Below are 24,236 nucleotides of genomic sequence, written 5' to 3'. Positions count from 1 at the left end.
CACAGATCTGAGTCAGGAAGAATATTAAAGATCATTCAATTACCCAATTAGAAAAGTATTATCATATACCCGACTAAAGTCTTTTTTCCAGGCTGAAAATCTCAAATATTTCAATTATTTTGCAAATATTTGTCTCAAGACACTGCTTCATTCCCATTACTTTCCTCTAAATACACTACCAACATCCTCCTCAAAAAGCAGCAAACAGAACTGAGAACAGTCAGCTAAATGCAGAGTAGAAAAGGATAATCAACTAGGTTTTAAACAACCTGCTTCAAAATATTATTTAAGTGAGTAAGAGCCTTTGGGGCAGTTATAATAAACCTATGACTTACCAACTTCAGACAAATAAGGAGACCCAGCCAGGCACATACCTACTTAACAACAACAACAACAACAAACTACCTGTTATCCCTCCAAATCTCCAACACTGTAATTGTGCAGATTAAAGAGAAAAAAAAAATCAATTACAGGGCTTTGCTTGTCCCTAGCAAATACATACGTGTCAAATATAAACTTATTACAACAAATATTTTCTTAGACATCGTCTGTCTTTCTAATTATTAAAAATAAAGGGGGAGGACAGAGGGAAGAGCTTGATTCTGCCACAAAACATACTAGCACTCCCTCACAGTTTGTAACGGATAAACATTTTAATGGAACATGGGGGAAGACAGCACCTTGAGGGACACCACTAAGAATGAACTGCAGTTTAATTTTAACATCAGCCCATTAATCAATCACATATCCACCTATCTATGCAATTATTCACACTACATTTCTCTAAGTTGTCTATAAAGATATCATAAAAGGCTGTCAAATGCTATCTGTATAACCTTGGGGGTCCCTTCCCTCATTTGTAAAACAGCACTAAATGAGACAATCTATGTAAAAGCATTTAACCCAGTGCCCAGCACAAAATTAAAAATCCAATAAATGTAGCTGTAATTCTAGATATAATACAGCCAGAATATCTCCTGTTGTACCTACCAGGTTACCGACCCTGTAAGAAAAGAAATGAGGCCAGTACGATGTTACTTGCTCTCTGGGAACCCATGCTAGCTCCTAGTGATCATCGCCTTCTTTTTTAAGTACCGACAACAAACATGTTAAAAAGTCTGAGCATTTGTGAAGCACCTGGGTGACTCAGCAGGTTAAGTCTCTGCCTTTGGCTCAGGTCATGATCTCAGGGTACTGGGACTGAGCCCCACACTGGGCTCTCTGCTCGGCAGGGAGCCTGCTTCCCTTCCTCTCTCTCTGCCTGCCTCTCTGCCTACTTGTGATCTCTGTCTGCCAAATAAATAAATAAAATCTTAAAAAAAAAAAAAAAGTCTGAGCATTTGTTCAGGAAGGACACCTAGCTCATCAGGTTTTTTTTTTTTTTCTGCAGTCTTTACTTGTTTTCCAACATTGTCTATACTTCAGTAGCTAAAACACTTTTTTACATACAGTACATAAGTTTTTCAAAATTAAATGTTTTTTAAAAATTAGGATGATCTCGGGGCACATGGGTGGCTCAGTGGGTTAAAGCCTCTGCCTTCAGCTCAGGTCGTGATCCCAGGGTCCTGGGATGGAGCCCCGCATCAGGATCTCTGCTCAGCAGGGAGCCTGCTTCCTCCTCTCTCTCTGCCTACTTGTGATTTCTGTCAAATAAATAAATAAATAATCTTTAAAAAAAAATTAAGATGATCTCTCTCACCTCTGATAAATTAATTCCTAAAATACCTCAAATATTATCAACCACTATTAGGTACAAATTCTTTAGCGGCCTTTACAGCCTGATAATTAATCTGGAATAGAAGGTATGAATTCTAGAAAACAGGAATGTTCATAATACCCCTACTTATGTGGGTCACACAGAGAGTTAGTATTCAGTAAACAATAGTCATCCCCAAATTTTATTTTTGGAAACAAGAGCCTTAAAAAAAATCTATCTGCAAAGCAAGTATCCTTATGCCTAAAGCATTAAAACTCTCTAAAATCCAATTAAAAGCTCTCTTATTGCTCAAATCACTTACTTAGGAGTAACATTCAAGTCAAGTTCAAAATCTTTGATGTATGAGACCAATTACTATTAAATAGTACCATTAGCATGGAAATCATTTAAAAAATATGTTTATATCATGGATGACTGGTTTCTGAAATAGGTAAATAAGAGTTTAGGAAAACAATTAAATTTTATTTTATTTTATTCAAACTTTCAATGTTAAACAACAAAGTCATGAAAGTTCTGCTAAAAATGTCAAGCAGAAAAATCCTAAAATACCTAAGAATAAAGTGTCGTGGGGCACCTGGGTGGCTCAGTGGGTTAAAGCCTCTGCCTTCGGCTCGGGTCATGATCCCAGGGTCCTGGGATGGAGCCCTGCATCGGGCTCTCTGCTCAGCAGGGAGCCTGCTTTCTCTCTCTGCCTACCTGTGATCTCTGTCTGTCAAATAAATAAATAAAATCTTAAAAAAAAAAAAAAAGAATAAAGTGTCTTTCCCCTAAATGCCTCCAAATAGGTTTCATACTTTAAAGAGTTTCTTTCAGGCATCAACTGTCTAATTTTAATAAACTTGGCTTTCCTTTTTGGAACAGAACTACAGAACTGGTACTATAAACAGAAGTGCTATTGTCAAAGAATCGATCCAATAATAAAAAGAGCTAAGGCCACTTGTCTTATAGAAAATTACTGCCAAATCCTGCCAGACCCTGCTTTTCTTCTTTCTGGGCTAGTAGCCAGATACTAATCATATTTAGACCCTTTCTAATTTTTAGTACACAATTTAGTACACAATACCACATCTGAACTAGACAGTATTTTAATGAATGTTCCCTATAATTTATCTAACATTTTGGCATACAAATACACACATACACATATACATGATCTACCATACTCTGGAAAGTATATATAAGTATATATAAAGTATATATAAGAAAATGATTAACAGTGGTTACTTCTCAGGCAACTGTTTGGGTCCTGGAGTTTTTTTATGTTTTTATAAAAACTATTCAAAAAATTAATTTATCCATTAAAAGAAAGCATTAATTCCAGTTAAAATATTTTACCTTACAATATAATGTATAAAGGATTCTCTTAAAGATATATTTAAAACATTTTAACATGTAATTGTTTTAAAAACAGTTTACAATGTTTGACTTCTCTTACAATCAAAAAGACAAATTAAAATAAGATCATTTTTGCTTACCAAATTAGAAAAGCTGAATATTGGCATATAAATTGGCATGATCCTTCTAGAAAGCAGTATGGCAATACCTAATTTTTTTTTTAAGGTCTTACCTTTGACCATTTTTATTCCCATCCTAAGAAAACAGGTATGGAGAATGACTTATGCAAAGATTTTCTCCAATGTTAGCAGCAGAGGAAAAAAATGTTTAATAAATGAGAATGGTTAAATCACTACACATCCGTTTAATAGAACTGTGCTACTATTAAAAGTTAGATTTTGAAACAATTTTAACAAAGTAGAAAAGTCCTCAGGATATAATCCTTGGTGGGGCAACAAACAGTATCCATATGAATAAATAAATATATTCATATATTCATGGGAGGAGGAAGAATGACATAAAATGACAGTAATGCTTATATTTGGGCTGAGCTTATTTTACCTTTCTCCAAGTTTTTAAAAGAGTACCTAGCGGGCGCCTAGGTGGCTCAGTGGGTTAAAGCTTCTGCCTTCGGCTCAGGTCATGATCCCAGGGTCCTGGGATCCAGCCCCACGTTGGGCTCTCTGCTCAGCAGGGAGCCTGCTTCCTCCTCTCTCTCTCCACCTGCCTCTCTGCCTACTTGTGATCTCTATCTGTCAAATAAATAAATAAATACAAATCTTAAAAAAAAAAAAAAGAGTACCTAGAACTTACACAATCAGGGGAAAATACAATATAAATATGTAAAACATAAACACATACCTTTATTCTGGAGTTTATAATATTGTAAAACTGATACTATGTTTAAACAGTTGAAATACTAAAAACCTTCTAATTAATAACATTTAGGGAAACCAATGAAGAGTAACCCAAGTTACTCATACTATGGATCAAGATCATTCCTACCATACAGTAAGCACTACCATACAATACAATAAGCACTACTAGCTAGCTCATTTTTAAATCAAAATAATAAAAAAGGAAAACTTCAGACTATTATATTGGTACAAAAATGGACAAAAATTTAATCCCATTGAAGAGGGTTAATAATGTAATTATGAGATAAATTATAACATAAAATTATAATAATATTTAATAGGATAAACACTATCCCTGCAAGAAGGAACTGCTGAAACTAACATATAACATCTAGTTCATAAATATAACCAAACTTTTCCTTTAAATACATTGAGTCTGCCCCTGGGGAACAAAAATAGTTACTGATGAATAGGTAAATTATCATTTCTCAGACATTAATCTGTATGTTTCAAATGTAGACGAAGCCTACCCTTAAAGGTTATTTCTACCACCACTGCCCACTTAAATCACAAGTTCACTATTACTCTCGGCACCCTTCAGTGGGTTGCCAATGCCTTAAGCCCAAATTCCTTCGGTTGGTTTTAAGACTCATGGATGGTCCTTGCTTTCACTCCCCACTCCTTCCTTCTCACTTGCTTTCTACATCTGAACCCAGTAGTTTACAAGAAAGTGTGATCCTTGAACCAGCAACATTCCCATCACCAAAGCATGTCAGAACTCCCAAATTCACAAGCCCCACTCCTATTAGGAGATTCATATGCACATTACAGCTTGAAAACCACTGCTCCGGCCTTCCTAAATTGCCTGCAGATCCCCAAATCTGCCCTGCTCTCTCCTACAAATGTAGTTGGCTACCTACCTTCTTTTACCTCATTCCCTCTGAGGTGTCCTATCCACCTTGTTTCCTACTCATCTTTCAAGTCTTAGCTTAGAAATCACTTCAAAAGAAAACTGTAAACTTTCCCAGAATTAGAAAAATATTACTCAAGATTTCTTCTATTATTGTAGCTCTCATTTGCATGCTTCACCAACTAAAGCCATTTCTAGAATTACTTAAGGCCATCAAAGAAAGGCTTTGCTTAACATACCCCAAAACATCACTAACACATGACAAAAAAAAAAAAAAAAAGACTCCCAGCTTTTCCACCTGTTATGAATGCACTGGTATAACTGATTTCAAAAAGAGTATAGAACGTTAGAAAAAATATAATGTACAGTAGTACCAAATGTCAGGAAAAAAAGACTTATTGAAAAATTAAAAACAGCAACCAGTTCTGAAATTCACATCTTGAAATTAATTTGAATTTTCTCTTTCCTGCACATATTTCTCCCATTTTCTAGAGGAGGGAGAGCAAGTAATAAGGAATATGGCTTTAAAAAAAAAAAAGGCAATCCCAGAAGAAAGAGAAATGTGTAAAGCCTAGATGAACCCATATTTAACGTCAGACATAAGAAAAAAGTATGGATTTAGAAACAGTTCTCCAGGGGCACCTGGGAGACTCATCAACTGAGTGTGCCTTTGGCTCAGGTTGTTGCCCCACGGTACTGGGATCAAGCCCTGGAGCTCCACTCCCTGCTCTGCAGGTAGTCTGCTTCTGCCCCTCCCCTGCTTATACTTGCTCTCACTCTCTCAAATAAATAAATAAAATCTTTAAAAAAAAAAAAAAAGGTTCTCCAATATTTTTAATAAGTTTGAGATAATCTCACAGTACATAATTAGTCACTGATTTATCTTCAACCATTTAATGATCATCTAGCATGTGCTTAAAAACTATGTGGTATTAAGAATTATGTGTATCCCTCTCTCTCTCTCTCTCTCTATATATATATATATGGAGATGAGGTTAACTTCTAGTTATTTAGCCAAGAAATTAATCTTTTTTTTAAAGATTTTATTTATTTGACCGAGAGATATATGGTGAGAGAGGGAACACAAGCAGGGGGAGTGGGTGAGGGGGAAGCAAGCTTCCCACTGAGCAGGGAGCCCGACTCGGACTTGATCTCAGCATTCTGGGGTTGTGACCTTAGCCAAAGGCAGTTGCTTACAGACTCAACCACCCAGGTGCCCCAGAAATTAATCTTTTTGAAGATTTTATTTATTTTTGAGAGAGAGACACAGAAAAGAAGGGGGGGCGGGTGCGGGCAGAGGGAGGAGACTCCCTGCTGAGAAAGGAGCCTGATCTAGAACTCAATCCCAGGACCCTGGGATCATGACCTGAGTTGAAGGAAGATGCTTAACTGACTGAGCTACCCAAGTGCCCTAATCTTTTGTTTTGTTTTTAAGATTTATTTACTTATTTATTTATTTAAGAGAGAGAGAGAGAGAAACAGAGAACATGAGCAGGGGAAGCGGCAGAGGTAGAGGATAGAGAATTCTCAAGCTGACTCCCCGCTGAGCAAGGAGGCCTACCCAGCTGGTCCCGGGACCCTGAGATCATGACCTGAGCCAAAATCAAGAGTTGGACAGTCAAATGACTGAGCCACCAGGCACCCAAAGAAAGTAATCTTTATGCACACTAACAGACAGGCACAAAGTTGTTCACAGTAGCTTTGTTCCTAAGAGCTAAAAACCAGAAATGGCCCAAATGTATCAACAGAACAGAAAAACATATGTACTCACACAATGGAATACTACACTACAATAAAAAAAGAATGAATTACTGTTAACTTAAAACATGGATGAATCTTACAGACACAATGCTGAGCAGACGAAACCAGGGTGATTCCATTTGTATGACATTCAGCAAGAATAAAACTAATCTACTGTGATAAAAGTCTAAAGAGTGGTTACTTTGGGAAAATTCTGACTAGGAGAGAACATGAGGAAGTGTTCTATATCTTGATCTGATTGGTGACTACATGTTTACACATGTAGAAATACACTGAGCTGTTTATAATTTCTGCACTTTACCATGTAGGATATTCTTGAAGTCCCATAAATTTTTTTAGAAAATGGAAGAGAAAGTTCCTATTCCTCTATGCCAGTCAGGAAAACAGGAAGAAAGGAAAAAAGGAAGGAGAAAATGTTAAATAGTTTTCAGATTCCTGCTTTAAAGTTCAGTTGTCTTATGCAACAAAAATTTGAGCACCCAGTTTGTAACAGGTACTGTATGGGTGCTAGGTATACAGGACTAAATAAAATGGTAAAAATCCCTGCCCTCATGGATCTTATAATAGGCATGGAAAGCCAATATAGAGTACATTGGATAGCCGAAAAAACAAAACAAAGAAACAAAACAGGGAAGAGAAATAGGAAGAGTATGTGTAGAAGGGCTGCTAGGATTCTAAACAAGGGGGCCAGTAAAGGCCTCACAGAAGGGGTAATATTTTAATTAAGACTTGAAGGAAGTAAGAGAGGGAGACATGTATGTGTGGAAGAACATGTTCCAGGTCTCCTGAAGCAGAGAGAAGGCCACTGTGACCACAGGGAAGTGTGCAAAACAAAATAAAATAGCAAGGGTTTCAACGTGTTTAATTAAGAGTTTTACTCCAACTCCTTATTTAAAGATTAACTTAGGGGCACCTGGGTGGCTCGGTCTGTTAAATATAGACTCATGATTTGGCCCATGTCAAGATCTCGGTCATGAGACGGAGTCCTGTGTCAGGCTCCAAGCCCAGCATGAAACTGGCTTAAAATTCTCTCTCTCCATCTGCACCTCTCCCCCACCCTCTCGTGCGTGCTCTCTCTCTCTCTCTATTAAAAAAAAAAAAAAAATTAACTTAAATCGGAATGCCTGGCTGGCTCAGTCATTAGAGCATTTGATTCTTGATCTCGGGGTTGTGAGTTCAAGCCTCACTCTGGGGGTACAGATTACTTAAAAATAAAATCTTAAAAAAATTTAAAAAAAGACTATTTCTTTTTTCCAATCTTTTCTACGCAGAAACTTCTGTAACCACTAGCTCAGTCCTCCCTTATCTAATCTTTTGAGTTCCTACAGCTGCACCACTACTGGCATCTTTACATACTACCTTGCAATTAAATATGCACTGTCTCCCACTAGCAAATAAACCAAGCCTCTTCAGGATAGTGACTAGCTTTTATGCTTTTTTCTATCTCTCTTAGTTGGCTTATGGATAGCACTTAAGTGGTTACTAATAATCTCATCAGGCACAAGATTAGTTAACTGTGGATAGATTTTTAAAAAGAAAAAGAGGAAGGGAAGAAACCAAGATGAGGGAACTATGTGAGTAAAGGCACTGAGGCATCTCCACGTGTCATGATCCAAAGTCTGGATTTTCTCTGAGCCATGTCCTTAAGACTCTGAGATCCTCAACATCACTTTTCTAAAAACCACTCCAGGCTTTTTTTTTTTTTTCCCCCTGTTATAGGGAGGAGACAGGACTAGGCACCTGGTATTCCTTTCAAATAATGCTTTTGTAACACCAATGTGTATAACTAACTTAACAAAGAAAATCTTAACCAATTAGCTACATGACCTTGAGCAAGTCATTCAATCTTGCATGCATGAGTTCCCTCACATGCTAAAATGAAGTTGGATTAAATGATCTCTAACGTCCAAACAATCTCAAATTCTCTAGCTTTTTTTTTTTTTTAAGATTTTATTTATTTATTTGACAGAGAGAGTTCACAGTAGACAGAGAGGCAGGCAGAGAGAGAGAGAAGCAGGCTCCCTGCTGAGCAGAGATTCCCGATGTGGCACTCGATCCCAGCATCCTGAGATCATGACCTGAGCCAAAGGCAGCGGCTTAACCCACTGAGCCACCCAGGAGCCCTTCTCTAGCTTTTTTTGAAAAAACTGAATGAATAAACATTACAACCTAGCTTCTTCAATTTGTAAAATGAATAAAATATCTATTAATAATTTTAATACACTGGGGACACCTGGGTGGCTCAGTCTTTAAGCATCTGCCTTCACCTCAGGTCATGAACCCAGGATCCTGAGTCCTGCATCCGGCTCCCTGCTCAGTGGGAAGCTTGCTTCTCCCTCTCCCACTCCCCCTGCTTGTGTTCCCTCTCTCACTGTGTCTCTCTCTGTGTCAAATAAATAAAATATAAAAAAAAAAACAATAATTTTAATACACTGAGTAAGGCGTCATATTCAGAAAGCACTGTAGAGTATTTGGAAAAGCATAGAACCAGGAGTACAACAGACCTGAATCTAGTTATAGCCTGTTGCTTAGTAGATAATGATCCTGAGCAAGTTAATAAATCTTCAGCCAATAAACAATCTAAAGACACACAAACGTTGGCAACAATCATGTCCCATACAAAAAGCAGCCAAGGTAAAAAATCTACCAATCACTGATATCCAAGATCTGAAATACCCAAATTAGTTTATAACTCTCTTATATTTTAGTTACAGGAATTAGTGGTTGCCTCAAAATCTGCAAGTATAATGGAGCAACCCTTAACTCCTATAGTACCGGGAGTCTTACTTTTTAAATATGAGAATAAGAACTACAGATCTAATATCAGCTTGTGGTCGTAGGTATAAGGGCAAAGTATCTTATTTTATTAAAGAAAGCCCGGGGCGCCTGGGTGGCTCAGAGGGTTAAGCCTCTGCCTTCAGCTCAGGTCACGATCTCAGGGTCCTGGGATCGAGCCCCACGTTGGACTCTCTGCTCAGCAGGGAGCATGCTTCCCCTCCTCTCTCTGCCTACTCGTGATCTCTGTCAAATAAATAATTATTTATATGAAGAACACCTAAAAATAAATTATTATATAAAAAATAAATTATATAATTATTATATAAAATAATTTTATTTATAAAATATTAATCTTTTTAATAAATTTTATAAAATATTATTTTATAAATTAAAATTTTACTCAGTTTTTTAAAAACTAAATATGTACTGTAGGTAAACAAGAAGTATGGATTTTAAGAAAGAAGCTTTGAATAGATTTGCATTTTAGAAAAGTCACCTTGGCAGGAGTGTAAAAGATGGATTAAAGGGGGTCAACCACTACAAACCTGATTCTACAATTCCAAGTTAAATAAGGACATTACATCATCACACAGATACTCAACCAGAAATCGGAAATAAAAATAATAATGCTTTAACAAATAAAGCTAAATTATCAAAAGAAAATCATTTACCTTTGATTGTATATTCTGGAATTAAATATTTCCTATGTATCTTAAAAAGGAAGAGGTTTCTAAAATTACATATCATACATGAAAATTACATGGAACTAGTTGTATCCTGAGAACCAGCTACTCTTCAGACATCTATCCCTTTTTGTAGATGTAACACTGCTGACATGCAACATCAAAATCAATGCGATAGCATCCTTGGAATTGGAGCTTATACTGATTACTAACAGGGACTTCTCTTTAATTTTGTATATATGGAAACCGAGGCCCTAAGAGTCTAAAAAATTACCCTGGTTATATGTTAGTAGGACAGTGAAGACTGGGATCCATGCCTTATGATTTCCTTTCTAGAAATTGCTTTAGTACATCATGTTTCTAATTCTAGAATTTTGAATGACAATCCAAGAGCCATTCTGGTAGTCCCATTTTCAGTATAACAATAATGAAATATAAAAACTAATACTAAATTATAGTAATAACCATAAAATTATTATGTTTCATATGCCTCAGAAGAAAAACAAATCTAGTAGATGTACCCATACATTTGACAAAAAGAAATCTCTTCCTGAAGTCTGTGCACCAATAAGAACACCTCTACCCCCAACACAGAGACACAAGGTATTTCTGTCTAAGGAGTTGAAAAACTTCCCTTCTCAAACTTGGAAATAATTAAATTTGAAAAAAGAAAGGTCTTGAATTAATTTATCTTTATATACTTAAATATCCAACATCTTTAACATGTTTTAACATTTTACTTAGGTCTCAGTATTCTTATTCTGTTGTGCTCCCCACCCCCTATAATTATCAGATTCTTGAAATACACTTTTTCCTTCACTACACACAGTGAACTAGCAACACTCACAAAATGCCTTATAAATACTGTACATTTCAGAAATTTGCATAGTTACCAAAATGTTTTAAATTTTAGACTTCTCTAATTTGCACTTATGTCCACTCACTGAAATAGGTTCAAATAGTAAAGCCTAAAATTAATAGCTCTCTTCCACGCCTGTATAACCCTCTCTTAAAGAATCCCCCAAATACTTGTAAATTCGATGTGTATGTATCCTTACAGACATTTTAATGCTTATGTAACAAAAGGTGCTACTGCTCAGAGTCAACATATAATTAACATCCAAACTGTGCTGATCATAATTCAGTCTTTAATAATTCAGAAGGCAGATCATTACCTTATTTGGTTTCTTGTTATTACAACGGGCATCGATTATATTATTATTCAAGGGTTATTTTTTTAAAAAGTGAGCTGAACCCCAAGTACCTGTTTCTTCATTATCAGTATGTCAATTATTTTATATATTCATTTTATTTTTTTTCTCTCAATATAGGTTATATGTGAGCTGGAATCACTGTACCTCCAGTGCTGTGATACCTCCTAATCAAATATTTGTTGACTGCTCAGTATGTTTACTTAGAAATCATATAAGCTGCTTTAAAAAGTTACTGAAATTTGCTTAATTATTCATCTTCCAAAAATAATGAGGAGAACAAAGGTCTGTTTCAGGTTTTCTGGCTGTAGTTCCAACCGAGTATCTGCTCAATTGATCAATTTTGATAGCTATAAAAGTCAACCTGGCAAAGATGAAAACAAAACAAAAAGCTTAGGCTCCTCAATGGGTTAAATATTGCTATGTGGGATCCCTCCCTTTTTTTAAATGACTGCAATACTCAAGGATTAGGTACATTATTCCTAATCTTTTTGATTCTAAAATAAAAAGAAATCTCAATCTTAAAAAACTATTACTAAGAAAAAGACTAAGGCAGGCAAAATTCTTTGCTTTGGCATAATCAAATTTGTCTGTTTACCCAAAATGACAGAATTACTGTTAATATGGGCTCAACCCCCTGTCACATCAGACTTCATTTACAGGCCTCTGTGATGAAGTTGCTATCTAACCTGAAGAACTGTCAAGCAAATGCAGACTTCCCAAGCCATACATTTATTTATTTTTTTTAAACCATATACACATACACATAGGTCATTTTACTTGAATTTCACCAGAGTCTGGGCTAGTTACCAAGAACTCTGCATTAAAGACAAGATTAACTCAACCTTAACAATAAAACTGTTTTGCAGGATTCTCTAAAAGAGCTGTTAGCCATCCTTAGAGGTCTCAAATGAGGCTTCTGCAGAGTTCTAGCTCTGGGACTTCATATTCCAATACATTATTTGGAGACTCAACTTCAAGTTACCCCTCTGCACGAACGTTTTTCAAAGGACAGAGGGAACCCAGAACACACCTCCCATTCCTACTCGACTGCCTACCACTCAGGCACGACTTCAGGACAGATCTAATAATGCAGGATCAGCATAAGCCGACTATCTAGGAAAGAGAAGCCAAAACCACACAGCCTTCCCTTTCTTCAGCGGCTGGCACGCCCAACCTTAGGAGACTCGCCCCCTAGAGAACCTAAGGTGCGGCCACTCTCTCGTTCCCAGAGCAGCGAGACCAGCACGCCCCCACAGGGAGCCCGGGGCAGGGAACAGAAAACTGCAGAACAAACCCACGATTTCTCCAACTAAGAAACAACGCGATCAGTCCTCCCACTGAGCACCAAATCAATCTCACGGAGAAAGAGACCTGTTCCAGGATGCCGACCAGCCACAGACTGTCTACTGGGCTGGCTCCGGATGGATGCCCCTAGACCCCCCACCCCCCCTCCTACCCCGAGCCGACCCAGTAGTGCCTGCTGAGCCGCGCCCTCCATTCGAGATCTCCCGGAGACCCGCTAACTCGCCCTGTCACCCCTTTAAAGACCGGAGACCATGTCAAGTTACCGCCCCCCTCTGGGCAAAGCAGAAACCCCAGGGGAGACGCCGGTCTCAGCCGAACACCCTTCCGCCCCCAGCAGCCCACCAAGGCGGCCCGGCCCCTGCAGGACCCAGACCACATCGCCCTCTCGCCCCGAGACCCGGATAAACAGAGCCCCCTCCCCGGAACCCTAATACGCTGCTTTGTCACCCACGGATGTGAAACGCTCCCGCTCAAAGGACCCCCAAGACCCCAATGATCTGCCCCTTCAGAGACTTAGGAACTGCTAAATTCTCTGCCTCCAAAGAGCCTGCGACAGCGGTAGGAGGACCCCTTGTTGTGAAACCCCGCTACGACACCTCGAGGAACCCCAAGACCCTGGCAAATCTCCCTTGACCCCGAAGTGGGACCCTGTGCGCCACCACCCACCCCCCAGGCCAAGCTGGAAGAGCCTCAAGAAGCCCCCCATAAACCGCCCCATCGCCTCAGGAGCCCCGGGACCCGCCACATCACCCTTGGGCGCCCGCACTCGGGTCCCACCCCGCCGCCTCGTGCCCCCCGCACTCTCGAGCCCCGCTAAGCCTCGCGCCCACCCGGCAGCGCCGAACAGCCCGCGGAGCCGCCCCCGTCGGGAGCCAGCCCACCCCGGTTGCTCAGAGTCCCCGCGCCACGACCGCTTCGCAGCCGAGACGCGCTCCGGGCTTCCTTACCTGGGAGCGCCGGAGGGCGAGCGGACCGAGGAGCCCTGAGGAAAAAGAAGGCGGCGGCAGGGAAGGGGCGGCCCAGGCCTGCGACTGCCGCAGCTCCAACCTCTCCGCGAGGAAGCGCTTGTGTGAGGAGAACCCTCCCGCTTCGCGCGCAGCCGGGAGACCAAGCTACAGCCGTGCCCGCCGCTCTTCCCGCGAGATCCCAGCCACGGCGAGGGGCGGCCGCGGCGGCTCGAGTGACAGCCCGCAGAGCCTGTCGGCGGCGGTGCAGGAGGCGGGACTCGGAGCCCATTGCGACCAGTTGCAGAATAGAAAAGGGATTCGTCCCGCCCACCGCTTCTCCCCTCCCCCGCCCCTCCCAATTAACTAGGGGCAAAAGGAGCAGTAACCTTAAATAGAGGCCGTGGCGAATCGCGGCAAGGTATCTGGGTTGGCGAGGCTGGGTATGTGTCTGTCTGGTCCTGCTCAGCCTCCGTAGATACACCTGGTTCAGGGAAGAAACGGGTCTTCACACTGGTGTAGGCTGAGGCGCCGTTACCCTTGGTTACACGCGGCCCGAAGTACACAGAAGATTCGCACCTCCCGGCTGAAGGCGCACTCTCCTGGGGTTACCCCGGTGTAAACCTTCCCCCTATCTCTCCTCTCTTCCCTCTCCGCCTCAAACAGGGCACCATTGTTGAGATGCCAGTGTTTTCCAAACCCCAAGTCGGGACATCTGGTCTGACAAAGGACCCTTCTGATTCGTGCATTTATTTCTACTTCAAGCCTTCTAGGAGAGTAAAAAGTAAATCTCACTTGAGTCCCAGTATAACAAATTACAAAATTGCATGAAAAGTCGCATCACTGTAGACCCCAGTGTCTGGTACATGCAGGACACTGAACAAAAGTAAAAGAAATGAATAAAGAATGTGATATTTGAATATTTGATATCTGGACCCACCCTAGAAAATTCGGACTTCCTTAGCCTATTCTCTGCAATGACAGCCAATCTCTTCACCAGTAAGTCCAATCACTCCATTATTAGCCTATCCTGTAGCCTTCATTCGTCTTCCCTCCTTCCTTCCCTTACCCACAGGAAGAATCGAGCTTTCTCCTCATCAAGGTTAACCCCTACACCTGTGCACTGGATCTCAGCCATTCCCAGATTTTGTTGAATCATCTATCCTTTCTTTCCCCATTATCAATTTTCCTTCTAATCTGGCTCTTTTCTCCTACAAATACAGTCTCCTCCAACCTTTGAACAGAACAAAACCAACCCTACTTCTTCCACCCTGTTAAAGCTACTCTATCTTTTCGACGAGTCCCATTTTCTTGAGAGACACTGAAGTATATTTGCTGTCTCCACTTTCTCATCTCTTATTTTTCCCACTACAATGTTGGTTTCACCCACACATTCTTCTCTCAATGGTCACAAAAGACCTCTTTTCTAATGGGCAAATATTCTATTTTTGGGCATCTTTCCCACCGGAGCTCTCTGCAGCTTTTGACAATGCTGGCTATCTCCTCCTTGGGTCCCTGCCTAACTACATTCTTCTCATTCCCTAGCTACCCCTCTGACTTTGGGGGGGTGCAAAAAAGGGGTGGTCCCCTTTTTTGGTCCAAAAATGATTATGTATTGATGTTTCCTTAATCTTATAGCCATTCCTTGTCCATTATAAGAAAAAATGGCCACACGTAATTGCACACTTTGAATGCCAGTAAGTGGCTCAGACAAGAGCCTTTAGAAGAGGCCAGTGGAATCTGACATGTGACTATGAGGCTGGGTCTTAAAACAGTAGTGTGGCCCATACAAATGCAGGACAGAAGTGGAGGCCTTTTAGAGAACAATAGTGTGCACCGAGCAGAGAGGAAAGAATGTGAGCAGAGACTGGCTATGGGTCGACCAGTTTGGTTGATGGAAGATTCCTGCAGAACAGCAGTGGGAGGTAAGATTAGAGAGGAATCAATATTAAAAGGCCTTCCAAACCAAGCCAAGCTGATTCAACTTGGTTCTGTATTAAACGGTATTAAATGGGTAGCCAGAACCAACCCTGACATTTGTAGGGTCCACAAAAAGGCTACATATAGAAGCCCGCAGTCATATATATAAATATGTAAAGTTTATAAAAGAAGCTAACAAACTGTGAAATTTAATATGTGTGTGTGTATCCTTTCACCTTGAAAATATACTTTCAATACAGTTTGGAAGACCAAACTTAGGTTTGAACTTAGAATTCTAGGACTTCTCAGAGTTCCTTGCTAGAACAGGGAGAGCTGGTTTTCACACAGGGAAGGCTTCCCCACTTCACTTCCCACAGCCAGTTAAGGCCCACACCCCGTAGGCACTCTAGCCCACATGTCCACTTTTCCCTCTACAAAACTGTCATTTCTTGGCCACTCCAGGAGTACATATCAGAAGATCTAGAGGAGAAGCCCACGCAGGCCCTGGAAGTGGGCTCATGGCCTTTCGGACAGGGAATTCTGGCTTCTGGGTACCTGGAGCAAGGTCAGAAGAGGTGAAATTGGCTCCAGATGGACACACTCCTTTGGCTTGATGGCCTCTTGCTCAGTATGTGGGAATGCAGCTGGAGAAGGGCCAGAACAGAGCCCCTTAAAGCAGGCCCCTCCCACCTGTGCCTAAAGGTGATACCAGCAGAACCACTGAATGTCTTTAGGAGGCTAATGACATATATAGTAGATCTGTATCTTGAGGTATAAATCTGTGTGCTTTCTATGTTTCCTACCTTTTCTCTTGCACTGGTATCTTAATGGCAGGAATATTCTGGAAAGAAAACTCTTCTTGACTCTGTCCCTATGTGGCATCTTCCCTCTAATGCACAGTTTCATAACTTATAATACCACTGTATGATTCCCTCATCAATCAGTGTATCAGAAACCAGGGTTTATCTAAATGTGAGGAAAGAGACTATTATCCTGGACTCCAGCTTAGAACACTTACATTCAACTTCTACATTAAAATGCTTTGGAAGTAGAAGCCCTTGAAGAGGACCTATGTGAAGGGTTCACAGGCAGATGAGTACTGAAAAGGCACTAAAGTCACTGGAGACAGGGGTACCCCTCTTGCCATCTGTCTCTGTGGCATGACGCTTCACTCTGTGGCCTGACAGTCCCACTCTGTCTCCCAACCTCTCCATCTGGTCCTAAGTGCTTCCTTCCTTACGTACACTCAAGAGCTGCCAAGGAGCCGGAACTGCCATGGTCTCTGTTTTTGGGATCTAAGCAGAGAATTCCGCCCATGAATGCTCACATCTCTTGGTGGTCCTGCGGGTGATTTCAGCAGAGTGTTGGCACTTGCTTGATCCTAGGACTGGAGTCTGCTCACAGCTTCACTCTTACCATCTGTGGCTGGTCTTTGCCAACCAGCAGCAGAGCAGAACCAGAGAGCTTCTCACCCAGCTCTTGCCATCTGCCACCTCTATCTGACCTACCCGTCTAGGTGAGTGCAACTAAACACTCCTTTCCCCAGCCCAAATCCATCCTTATTGGTGCCCCACTCTCTGAGCGTGCCCTGGGAAAAGCTACCTCTTCCCCTTCTTGAGCTACCTCTTCTTGACCACTGCATATTCATGAGGGGCATAGAAATCCGGCTCTCTCAGACCCAACCTTCATTCCACCCCTGTGCAGTTTTTGGGGAAGCACCTACCTCATTAGGTTGGAAGGCTGCAATTATGTATAAATTACCCCCAGAATGAAGGGGCAGTACTCATCTGTCTATTTGCGGACCATGTACTAAATCTCTGAGTTTGGTTTATTTTTTGCAGATACCCAGTCACAAAGGCAAAAAATCAAGAAAGTTGTAGTGGAAAATCAAAAAAGTATGTCTACAAATTCCCCTTCATTCCCCTCCGCCTGAGTGTGGGCTAGACCTACTGATTCACATCTAACAGAGACAATTGCAGAAGTGACCATGGATGACTCCTGAGACTAGGTTGTGAGAGCCATTGCATTTCTTCTGTGGTCTTTCTCTTTAATCACTCACTCTGGAGGAAGCCAGCTGCTATGCCATAAGGACATTCAACCAGAGGCCCACATGGCAAGAAACCTAGGCCTCTAGCCAATAGCTACATGAGTGAGCCATTTTGGAAACCCTAGTCCCAGTTCAGCCTTCAGATGCCTAAAACCCCAGCCAACAACTTGACATAACCTCATGAGAGACCTCAGCCAGAACCATCTGGCTAAGCCTCTTTCATATTCCATACAGAAACGGTGGGAGATAAGGCACCTCTCTTGTTTTAAGCCAGTTCACTTTTCACATCATTTATTATGGAGCAATAGATAGCTAATACAAGTGTTGTTAGAGTAGTTTGGTCTTCTCCTACTCCCAGACAAAAATCTAAAAACTCACATCCTGCCAACCATTGGGCACTAACGTCCCCCAAGGGCAAGGAACGCTGAGTTTGTAGCCATATTTGCTACATCTACAGTTCAAGAGGTGCTGCTCCAAAAGAAAGTGGAAGAAACCATTTCTTAGTGGGAACAAAGATTCCAGTGCCTTCAGACTATTTAGAGCATTTAGGTCTTGAACAGTTGAGAAACTTTGCACTCGAAAAAGCCTTCAGTGCTTCATACATACTACAGTCATCCGATTTTATGGGAAAGTATATGTTTCCATGAAAACAGAGAGGAAAAAAAACCCCTCAAACATCCTCTTACCCATCCATATTAACTACATATGAAAAGTTGAACATTCCATCGATAGGGGCCCTGTCAAAATTAAATTGACATCCTGACACCACTAAGTGCCCATGTGAGAGCAGAGTGTGTTTGACAGCAAGAAGATTGAAATTCCTTCTGAATAAAAACCTGTGTTTCTGAAGTCTTAACATTGTGAATTGAGATTCAGTGGGAGAGCAATTTCCCTATTAAATAAAAAATGCGGAAAAGCCCTTGAAAAAGGAGACCAGTTAGCCAAATTACCTACACTGCCTGTCTAAATTCATTTTACATATGTAAGAACTATATAGATGGGCCATACAGACGAAGAAGCAAGTAATTTACAAGTTGACTGAGAGAGAACTTACAGCCAAGAAGATCTATTTGAGGTTCATTTGCATCTCCATGATTCAAATGACTGGAACACAGATGTGGTGAGCTTCCATTTCCTTTAGCAGGAGGGCAAAAATGAAGTCTTTACATAAGATCCTAGAAAGACTGAATTCTAGACCCTTCTCTCAACCCCTCATCATCAAATTTTAAAACTCAGCCAATACTTATTGAACAGCTACTAAGTGCAAGGCAATGTAAAGATGCAAAGTATAAGCCACAGTTCCTGGCATTAAAAAGAAAAAGTCAAATGGACTAGAAGAGAATCAGAAATATACAGCGTCTTGCATGTAGTGAGTTCCCAATCGCTGGCAGATAAGTTGATTAAAAAGTATCCTAGGCAGGGGCACTTGGGTGGCTCAGTGGATTAAGCCTCTGTCTTTGGCTCAGGTCATGACACCATCGGGCTCCCTGCTCAGCAGGGAGCCTGCTTCCCCCCTCTCTCTCTGCCTGCCTCTCTGCCTATTTGTGATCTCTGCCTGTCAAATAAATAAATAAAATCTTAAAAAAAAAAAGTATCCTAGGCAGCCACTCTTGGTGACCCAGCCAAGGGCAAGGACCTCACCCCTTCCTTCTAACAAAACCCTGCTTTTGTTCAGCGATGTGCTCAGTCCCAGTAACAAATCTCTCATCCAAACTAATCCAATCTCAGCTATTCTGTTCCTCTCTGCCAGATACTCATTTTCCCTGCCTCCTTGCCAAGTGATCCAAATATCTTGGATGGCCTCTAAGGAAGCTTTCCTTTCCCTGGAAAAGTCCTCTCTCCACCTGCTCCCCTTGCCCTTCTGCTTGGAATTCTGGCATTACTTTGTGGTGTCTGTGATTGTGGCAGCCATCTAGTGATCTAGGGAAACAAATACAGGAGTAGGGGAGACAAAAAGAGCAACAGAATTTGGAACCAGGATAGACCACTCGTATTTGGAAGGATAGAATGGATTTAGGCTGTCTTTTGCCTCCCAGCACTGATTCCTCCTTCTTGTGGTGATGGTATCTCAATTTTCCTTTGGGGAGCCACCCGATTGTCACTCTCTGTGCATGAAGGTCTGTGAGGCTGACCCCACCCATGGGTCCCAGGAATGGACCCATGACCCAGATTTGTTTAATCATAAACATAGCAACAGGTTTAGGATGGACTTGTGACCCTCCCTTCTCTGGGACTTCAGTGAGAACTTTTAAGAAAGGTAAGTTTGTGTTCCCTGAGGTTGTCAAGTTGGTAGGATGTAAGCCCTGAGTTTCTGGGGCTACCACATGGACCTTAATGTCACCTGTTCTAACAGAGTGAAATCGGTAGATTAGAATAATCCGCAGAGAGGCGCCTGAGGGCTCAGTCACCTAAGCATCCAATTCTTGGTCTCAGTTTAGGTCTTGATCTCAGGGTTGTGAGTTCAAGCCCCATACTGGGCTCTACACTGAGCATGGAGCCTGCTTGGGAAAAAAAACAAAAAAAAGAGAGGGAAAAAAAAAAAGAAGAATCATCAGCAGAATCGGAAGAGACAAAGATTACTAACAATGTTTTACCTAAAGTCTATCATGGACTTGTAGATGACATGAACTAATAATGTTTTTTTTACTTAAGCCAGTTTGGGGTCTGCCTCACTATTTGCAACTGAAAGAGTCCTAATACAGGTGACTAGGACCACAATACAGAGCAAGTGGGATATGAGCTGTACTCTCAGGATGGTTAGAAGTTTGATAACAGAATAAGAGGGAGAGCTTCTGGACAGAGCACATACTATCAATGAAAGCTTAGAGTCAGTGTGTGAAAATGTTTGGTGGAACAAACAATTCCCTTTACAAAGTAAGCAAACACAGAAATATAGGTCAGAGTCAGATTACAGACAGGCTTCAAGGCCAGGCTGAGGCTGAGCTTTCTTCTGTAGCCAACTCCACATCAGAAGTTTTTAGCAGCAGAGTGATCTGGTTAAACCGGTGTTTGAGGAAGATTAATCCAGAACGATCTCACAGGTTGGACCCCAGTGGACAAAGCCCAGGTATGAGACAGTGAGAGCAGAATCCAAGTACAGAGTCTGCCTGAGATGAGATGACCTCAATAGTAAGTGACCACCCAGCAGAGCAGAACTAATCAGTTTTTTAGGTTTTTTTAAATTAGTAAATAGTAAGGGAACTCTGGATGAGGGTTTACTTAGAGACAGAGTATGTTTGGTCACGCATACATTCCACAGATATTTACTATGAGCCCAGCACTCTGCCTGACACTTGGTGCAGAATAATAGATAAGTGAAATGTGAAGACCAGTCAGTGAGGTAGGCTTCCATGAAACAACTAAAGATGATCGTGATAGGTGCTAGACAATTACTGGGTGTTGTGAAATCATGTATCAGGGAAACTAATCCCAGTCTCATTAGGTTCCTAGAAGTCACAGAAGGTTTCCTGGAAGAAGCAACATTTAAAATGACACCTGCCGCAGGAGGAGGAGTTAGCATGGCGGAAGGGGTTGACAAGTAGAACACTTATTTCTACCAAACATCTGAACAAATTCCAATGTGGCTTTCCTGCAAGGTGTAAATAAAAAGTTAAGTAGGAGGCTACACCATGCAGGGTCTTAGGTGCTGTGGAAAGAATCTGAAGCTTTATCCGAAAAGCAATGTTAGCATGTTTTTCTAAGATCAGTCAATTCTGGTCTCTGATTTGATCACAAAAAGGAGTCAAGGAAAGGGCCAACCTCATGCATATTCCAAGTGGGTGGTCACCAGATGGTGGGACTCTAAGGTTTTGTGAAGGTCCTCTATTTTGCAAATATCTCCCCTGCTTGCAAATTGATGTTGAAAATTTCATGAACAGGGAACCATTTGCTACAACAATGAAAGATCAAATGTCAAAGGCTAATTCCTCCAGGAGGAGAAACACAGCCACTAAGGTACACACAGCTGATAGATGAACTTCCCCCAGAGTAGGTTTTGAGGTCAAAGAGAGGTAGAGGACAGGAGAAAGGAAAGTGGGAAGCAGAAAAGTCCCAGAGAGGGAAGAGAGATACACAAAGAAACACTGGAGAGACCAGAGGGACTGCCTAGTACACAGTACGTGCTTAACACATGTTTGTAGGAAGAAATGAAAGGAAGGAAGAAAGAAGTATCATAATTCTATCAAGGCAAGCAGGCAAGCAGATTGGCCACACATTTCATGCACTGGGAAGACCAGGGACAAGGAAAGGAGACAAGAGAGCACAAATCCATTCTCCGGAAGTCCAGAGCAAGCATGAAGCATGACTCGTGATCCAGCTGGTTTCTGGGGTCACAAGCTTAGACTATGGCTTTCTCTTCCAATGAGGAGGACATCCAGCTTTCCCCAGGAAGCCCGGGAGACTGGGGAATGGGCAGGGATAGAGCCTCGTGAAAGAAGCAAGCAGATAACCTTGACAGACACCACATTTACACACCTGCCAGGTGGAGGCCCAGCATCTGCACTGTGATGACCCGACGTCTCTGAGGGCTCCCTTGCAAAAGCCATGGCCCTTCTTCTGACATTTCTTTAGTAGCATCTGTTTGTTCGTAACCCCTAGAGGTTTTGTTTAGGTATTTGACATTGAATCATTATTACTGACCAAGAATTATCCACATCTATAGACTTTTTCACATATGTTGGGGCAGAAAAGTCAGAGAAAAACTGTTTCTCGGTAATTAAGGATGGTTTCTTTTCTCCTTTCCATGCAATATAAAAGATGAGCCTCTCATTTTCCTTGTTCGCATTTCAACTAAATATGTATTTTTCTGATATTCTTATAAGCCTCGGCTGTCAGAATAATAATCCTTCTGGAATAGCCTAGTAAATGCACTGTGTTAATGGAAACTTGACCTTTCACTGATTTCAAGTTAACCAACAGGGAAACAGTAAGTTACCTTAATTAAAGCATTATCTTCATTAAAGATTATTAGATGGGTAAGAAAAGGTTCCCTGAAAACCAGCTTGTGCTCTGTGGTTATAACAACCCAGCATCTTGAAGGTAGCTTGAATGAAAGATTGTGTCGGGAAGCTGGGAGATAGGATATTGAATTAGCTCTGTAGCTATGAGCCACCAAATGAGGGGGTACCAGCCACCCACATGGAGTCAGCAGGTAGCTCCTTCAGCATCCAAGCTCCCACTCTGGGGAAGTGAAACCTATAGGATCATTGACAGTACAGTCAAAGATATACTCACATGAAGGAAGTAGAGTCACAAGATTTATTAGATCCAGATCCCAGAATGAGGGTTGGGGGTGGGCAATGAGCTGGGGGAAGGACAGACCTGGGTTCCAGGTCAAGAGTGAGCAGGAAATAAGAGAGCAAGGTAGCAAGCACCTATAATGTATAAGGTAGTTGGGGCAAACTTTCACAGGCTCAGCTCTTAAGTGGTTATTTTATTTTATTACTTAAAAAATTTTTTTAAAGATATTATTTATTGGGGCGCCTGGGTGGCTCAGTCATTAAGTGTCTGCCTTCAGCTCAGGTCATGATCCCAGGGTCCTGGGATCGAGCCCCACATCGGGGTCCCTGCTCAGAAGGAAGCCTGCTTCTCCCTCTCCCACTCCTCTGCTGTGTTCCCTCTCTTGTAAAAAAAAAAAAAAAAAAAGCTATTATTTATTAATTTTGAGAGAGAAAGAGAGCAGCAGGGAGGGCAGAGACAGAGAGAGAATCCTTAAGCAGACTGCTGGCTGAGCTTGGGGCCTGACATGGGGCTTGATCTCATAATCTTGAAATGATGACCTGAGCCACAATCAGGAGTCGGATGCTTAACTGACTGAGCCACCCAGGGGGCCCTTAAGTAGTTATTTTAAAAGGTGCCTCAGGAAAAGCAAAGCAGGAGGGTAGGAATCTGCCAAGAAAACTTGGGGGAGAAATCCAAAGCTCAGGTTATCTAAATATCCAGACTCTTGGTGTGAGCAGAATTGTCATACTGCAAAATGCCTAGGCAGCAACTCAAAATAGCTGTTTTTCTATCACAAAGGCCCAGAATTGAATTTGGTGATTGGATATCTCTGCAAAAATGAACCACGTTAACAATGATTCCTTCTCCCCAGTGTGTTCTAAAGATTGTTTCCATGGCAATCTACATTGTTTTGTCTAAATTATCCTTCATGCCATCCCACCCCTATCTAGATATTTGCGAAGCACCTATCACTTGAGTATCTCTTCTCTGAACAAGTCCCCAGGAGGGAAAAGAGACTATTTCTTGAAAGAAATGAAAGGCTGACATTGTCAGAAAGAGCCCGATTTGTGAGATGACATAGGGCCTGAGGTTCTCGGTAGAGGGACTCACCTGCTGGGATCCACCTTCTGCTCATGGAGTAGGAAGGCAGAAACCCTGATCCACATCTTCTATCACCTCTGAGACGTCTTCTTAGAAGTCTAGTCCTTTCTAGGCTTTGGACAGAATGATAAGCTGAAGCAGGCAAGGTGGGCTGGATTGGGAGAAGACCGCCAGATGTCCCCACTGTGTAAGCTGATACAATGCCACTTGTACACCAAAGGAATCCATTTTCTCCTGGCACCCAGGAGGACTTCCTAGGATTTAGCTCTGGCCAGTATAAGGGCAGAAGCAATGAACACCATCTTTTGTCCAGGTCCTAAAACATCCCGACATATCCTTTGTTATCTCTACCTCCTTCTATTTGCTGGCTGGCTGGATCGAGAGGAACCAGTTAAGGATTTCAAGGGCTGAGAAGATGGAGGGGCACTGGATGGGAGTGGTGGC

General features: G+C 41.6%; 1 protein-coding gene across 2 annotated transcripts in view; it reads right to left on the bottom strand.

Annotated features, from left to right (window-relative positions):
• Nucleotides 1–13,713, bottom strand: part of GLCE (glucuronic acid epimerase) — a 117,523-nt gene extending 103,810 nt beyond the window's left edge. For both annotated transcript variants that reach the window (XM_004758596.3, XM_045067401.1), the window contains exon 1: nt 13,508–13,713. The gene's annotated coding sequence lies outside the window, so the exon portion shown is untranslated. The remainder of the gene's footprint in view (nt 1–13,507) is intronic.
• Between the last annotated feature and the right edge of the window lie 10,523 nt (nt 13,714–24,236).

This window comes from Mustela putorius, unplaced genomic scaffold (genome assembly GCF_011764305.1).
Source record: "Mustela putorius furo isolate JIRA1106 unplaced genomic scaffold, ASM1176430v1.1 tig00003896_pilon_pilon_pilon, whole genome shotgun sequence".
Lineage (NCBI taxonomy): Eukaryota > Metazoa > Chordata > Mammalia > Carnivora > Mustelidae > Mustela > Mustela putorius.
Note: the sequence above shows the minus strand (reverse complement) of the source record. Positions and strands in the feature narration are given on the sequence as shown.